Source organism: Callospermophilus lateralis, chromosome 3 (assembly GCF_048772815.1).
Source record: "Callospermophilus lateralis isolate mCalLat2 chromosome 3, mCalLat2.hap1, whole genome shotgun sequence".
NCBI classification, from domain to species: domain Eukaryota; kingdom Metazoa; phylum Chordata; class Mammalia; order Rodentia; family Sciuridae; genus Callospermophilus; species Callospermophilus lateralis.
Genome location: NC_135307.1, coordinates 176,535,123 through 176,540,015, shown reverse-complemented (window position 1 = coordinate 176,540,015; position 4,893 = coordinate 176,535,123). Strand labels below are relative to the sequence as shown.

Genomic DNA, 4,893 nt, shown 5'->3' with positions numbered 1-4,893 from the left:
TTATGCTTTACATATTGTATTATTTTCACTCAAAGAAAAGGTTTGTGACTAACAACAATTGTAAATCTAGTTTATTTTTCTCAGACAATTGGAGAAATAGCTAAACTCCAAGTTAGCTGGCTGCAAAGGCCCAGGGGTTGATAGTTGAATCTCCCTTTTCTGGTATCTTTGGGGAGGGTGCTATTACAACTGTAATTCTTTGTCAGTTCTTGCCCCAAAACTGTGCTTTTGCCCATTAACTGTCCCCTCTAACCATCTGTTCTTTCAGTCAACAAAGATTTAAGCACCTTTGGGTGCCAGAGACAACCCAGTAGGTAAGCAGTGAACAAGACAAACAATTTTTATTTATAAACTAAATTCTACCAGAGAAAAATTAACTAGGAAATATATAAAGTGACACTGACTAAATTTCATGAAGAAAGTAGGGTGCTATGCTAATTAATAATGGGGCAAGTTAAGCTACCTTAGGTGGGGTGGTTGGGAAGGCCTCCCCAAAAAAGAGAAGACGTTAAACTTTTAATTATAGTAAACAAGAGAGAACAGGATAGTAATCCCCCATGAGCTCATCATGCAGTTTTAGCAAATCCAGCTTCATGAACTCATGGTCAACCTTATTTCATTTATATCTGCACGAGATTATCTAGAATTCCAAATATTGTTCTTTTCATCCATAAAAATATTTCATAATGTATCGCCAAAACATACTTACAGAAATCAAGAATTATTCCTTAATACCTTCAAATATCTAATTAATGCTCAAAATTTTTATTGTTTTATAAATTTATGTTGTAGTTTGTTTGAATCAAGATCCAAGCAGGGGCCTGGGGATGTGGCTCAAGCGGTAGCGCGCTCGCCTGGCATGCGTGCGGCCCAGGTTCGATCCTCAGCACCACATACAAAGATATTGTGTCCGCCGAAAACTAAAAAATAAATATTAAAAAAAAAAAAAAGATCCAAGCAGGGCTTAATGTATTTGGAATTAGATAATATATCACTACAATATCTTCTAATCTACAGGTGTGCTTTCTCTCTCTTCCTGTGGCCCTCCTCCCTCCCTTCCCATTTCTCCCCTATTTTCATTGCAGTTTGTTGTAACTGAATTGTTTGTCCTACATTGCCCATATGATGGACTTTACTAATTGCATTCCTGTAATGTTTCATATGTGGAGCTGTTTTTTATTTTATTTTTTGTAAATTGATATTAAGATCTAGAGGTGTTATCAGATTCAGATGATTCATATCTCTATTGAAAACTTCAGGAGTCGCATGAGGTCTGGTTGTCTCTATTACTGACAGCTTTCCCCCGACCTTGGTACTGAGGGTTGAACCCAGGAGCTGTACCACTGAGCTATGTCCCCAGCCCCTTTTTTATTTTTTGGCAGGAGATGGGGAGGGTGGGCAGTACCGGGGATTGAACTCAGGCGTACTAGACCACTGAGCCACATCCCCAGCCCTATTTTGTATTTTGTTTAGAGACAGAGTCTTACAGAGCTGCTTAGCACCTCCCCATTGCAGGCTGGCTTTGAACTCCCAATCCTTCTGTCTCAGCCTCCTGAGCCACTGGGACTATAGGCGAGCACCACCATGCCCAGCCCCTTTTATTTTTTATTTTGAGACAGAATCTTGCCAAATTGCTAAGGCTGGCCTCCAAATTATGATCTTCCTGCTTCAGCCTCCTAAATCACTAGGATTACAGGCATGTACTACCATGCCCAGCAACAGCCATTTGTTGATCATTGCTTATATTCATTTTCAGTAGGGATTACAAAATAGTGATACTCTGATTGGCTAGCCTATTCTCTAAAGAAATTTCCTTCAGCAACCATTTGGGTACCTTGAGGAAAGCCAGGGTAAAAACTTGATTCTTCATTTACCAGTTTCCAAAATAATAAGTAGTTTCCCTAGAAACCTCCAAAAATGACAACCAAGTATGTTTTTGTTTTTAAGTACTACAAACTCTTGGATTTAAACTTATTTGGTGGCCAGGTGTAGTGGTGCGTGCCTATAGTTATTCCCATCAGCTTAGGAGGCTCAGGCAGAAGGATCCCAAGTTCAAAACCAGCCTTAGGGACTTAACGAGACCTGGTCTGCTTCTTCTTTTTTTTTTTTTTTAATACCGAGTAAACCCAGATGGGATTAACCACAAGCCACATTCCCAATGGAAGGAAGGGAGGGAGGGAGGGAGGAAACTCAGTTTTTCAGGCTATTAAAATTATTATCCTTGTCAAGGCTGAAATTGTCCAATTTCTGGCCAGTAGAATCCTATCATAGAATAAATCTTGAATTATTAATACAATCCCAGTAGGCTTTGATAGCCTTCTTTTAAAAAAAAAAAAAAGTATTTCTTTTAAAGAGAGAGAGAGAATTTTAATATTATTTTTTAGTTTTCGGTGGACACAACATCTTTGTTTGTATGTGGTGCTGAGGATCGAACCCGGACCACATGCATGCCAGGCGAGCGCGCTACCACTTGAGCCACATCCCCAGCCCCTTGATAGCCTTCTTGCTTTCTTGTAGAGCAAGTTGTTCCAAGCTCCTCTGGTACCTTTCCTGCCCCAGTCCTTAATCAACCATTTCCCTAAATAGCTAAGGTGACTTTTAACCAGGGACCTTGTCAGGCTTTCTTTATCTACCTCCTCTCTGCCCATGAACTGTGGTTCATTCAATTGCTGATTATTTTCTGCAGTTCCAAAGCCAGTTTCAGCAGCCACCTTGATAGGAATGCAGATATCCTGCCCTCCCATTTATTATGTTGCCTCAAATAGGGACTCAGACTAATGCTTAATTCCCATATCACAAATGAGAACTGCCATAATTTCTAACATTTCTTAACTGAAAGCCAAAATGGTGGGGGGAAATTACATTACCTGCAAACTAACAACCACCATTAATTCTGGCTGCTTTTAGGACCACAGAGCTCCCCTTTATCCAGGCCTTCTCTGTGGCTAAGGCCAGCTCATCCCAACATGCCAGGACACCCTTAATCACCAATGAGCACCCTAAAGAGTTCTTTCTTAAAATTCATTCTCTTCTCTGTGTTAGAAAGTCATACTTTTGGGCTGGGGATGTGGCTCAAGCAGTAGCGCACTCGCCTGGCATGCGTGCGGCCTGGGTTCGATCCTCAGCACCACATACAAACAAAGATGTTGTGTCCACCGAAAACTAAAGAATAAATATTTAAAAAAAAAAAATTCTCTCTCTCTCTTTAAAAAAAAAAAAAGAAAGTCATACTTTTCTGTAAGCATTGGCATAAAGTTGTCCTATCTCATTTTTATTCTTACATCCACTGAGACTTCTTTTTCTCTTGATATTAGTATTGCTAGAGATTATTTTGTTATCCTTTTTGTAAAAACAAACTTTTGACTTTGTTATTGCTTTCTACTATTGTTTGGATCTTGAATGTTCAAGGGCCAATGTGTTAGAGGCTTGGTCCCCAGAGTAGTCTATTAAGTGGGGGATGGAACTGTTGAGAGATGGGACCAGATGGGAGGTCATTAGATCATTGGGTGCATTTTCTTTCTTTTTATTTATTTTTTATTATTATTTTTTGGTACAGGGCATTGAACTCAGGGATACTCGAACACTGAGCCACATCCCCAGTCCTATTTTGTATTTTATTTAGAGACCGGGTCTCACTGGGTTGCTTAGTGCCTCATTTTTGCTTAGGCTGGCTTTGAATTTTCAATCCTCCTGTGTCAGCCTCCTGAGCCACTCACCTTTTATTTTGCTTTTGACCAAGAAGTAAACAGTCTATCACACACTCCCCACCATGATGTGCTGTATCACCACGGGCTCAAAGCAATGGGGTGATGAATCATGAACTGAATCCTCTAAAACTGTGGGCCAAAATAAACCTTTTTTTGTGTGTGGTGCTGGGAATTGAACCCAGGGCCTTGTGCATGCAAGGCACACACTCTACCAACTGAGCTATATCCCCAGTCCCAAAGTAAATCTTTTCTCTATAAGTTAATTCTCTTGGGTATTTTTATTATAGTAATGGAAAACTGACCAACATAATGCCAATAGTGTCTGTTTTTTTTTAAATATTTATTTTTTAGTTATAGGTAGACACAATATATTTATGTGATGCTGAAGATTGAATCCAGTGCCTCACGAATGGTAGGTGAGTACTCTACCTCTGAGCCACAATCCCAGCCCTGTGTTTGTTTTCTATTGTACTAATTTTGGCTTTTATCTTCCTTCCTTCTGCTTTCTTTGAATTATTCTGCTGGAAATGCCTGTTGTTAAGGCACAGACTCCGGGATTTTGAGTTTCATGTGTAGAATACTTCATTTGCCCCTCTGGATGTACTCTCCATCCTTTCAACTCTGTTCTTTGTCTGTCAAAGATAAATTATTCTCTGCTCTTTTAGTCCTGTATGAACTACATCAATGGCTTCATTTGCTTCCTGGCTTCCAGCTGGGTCTGGTCCCTGAGGCTTCCAGACAGGCTATTGGAGTGAGTAAAGTCAAGGAATGTATTCCCTGGCTCCCTTCTTGAAGAGTTGTTGCAGTCATCTCTTAACTGAAGGTCTCTGTTTCTCTCACGGTATCAACTCTTTCTTTTCAGTGATGGTTAATTTTTTGTGTCAACTTGGCTGGACCATGGGGTATCTAGATATTTGTCCAACCATTATTTCAAGTGTTTCTGTGAGGGTATTTTTGAATGAGATTAACATTTCAATTGGTAAAGCAGATTGCCCAGCATAATAAAGTGGGTTAGTTAATCAGTTAAAACTTGAATAAAAATATCAACCTTTCCTCACATAAGAAGGATTCTCCAGCAGACTACATGGACATTACATATACCATCAGTTCTTTCTGGTTTTGAGCCTGCTAGCCCATAATACTGATATGAGTTTGCCAATCTCCATAACTGTGTAAGTCGATTCCT

General features: G+C 39.7%; 1 non-coding gene across 1 annotated transcript; it reads right to left on the bottom strand.

Annotated features, from left to right (window-relative positions):
- Window positions 1–3,863: 3,863 nt before the first annotated feature.
- On the bottom strand, window positions 3,864–3,937 carry Trnaa-ugc (transfer RNA alanine (anticodon UGC)). Its single transcript has one exon. It is a non-coding gene; the product is annotated as a tRNA-Ala (tRNA).
- Between the last annotated feature and the right edge of the window lie 956 nt (window positions 3,938–4,893).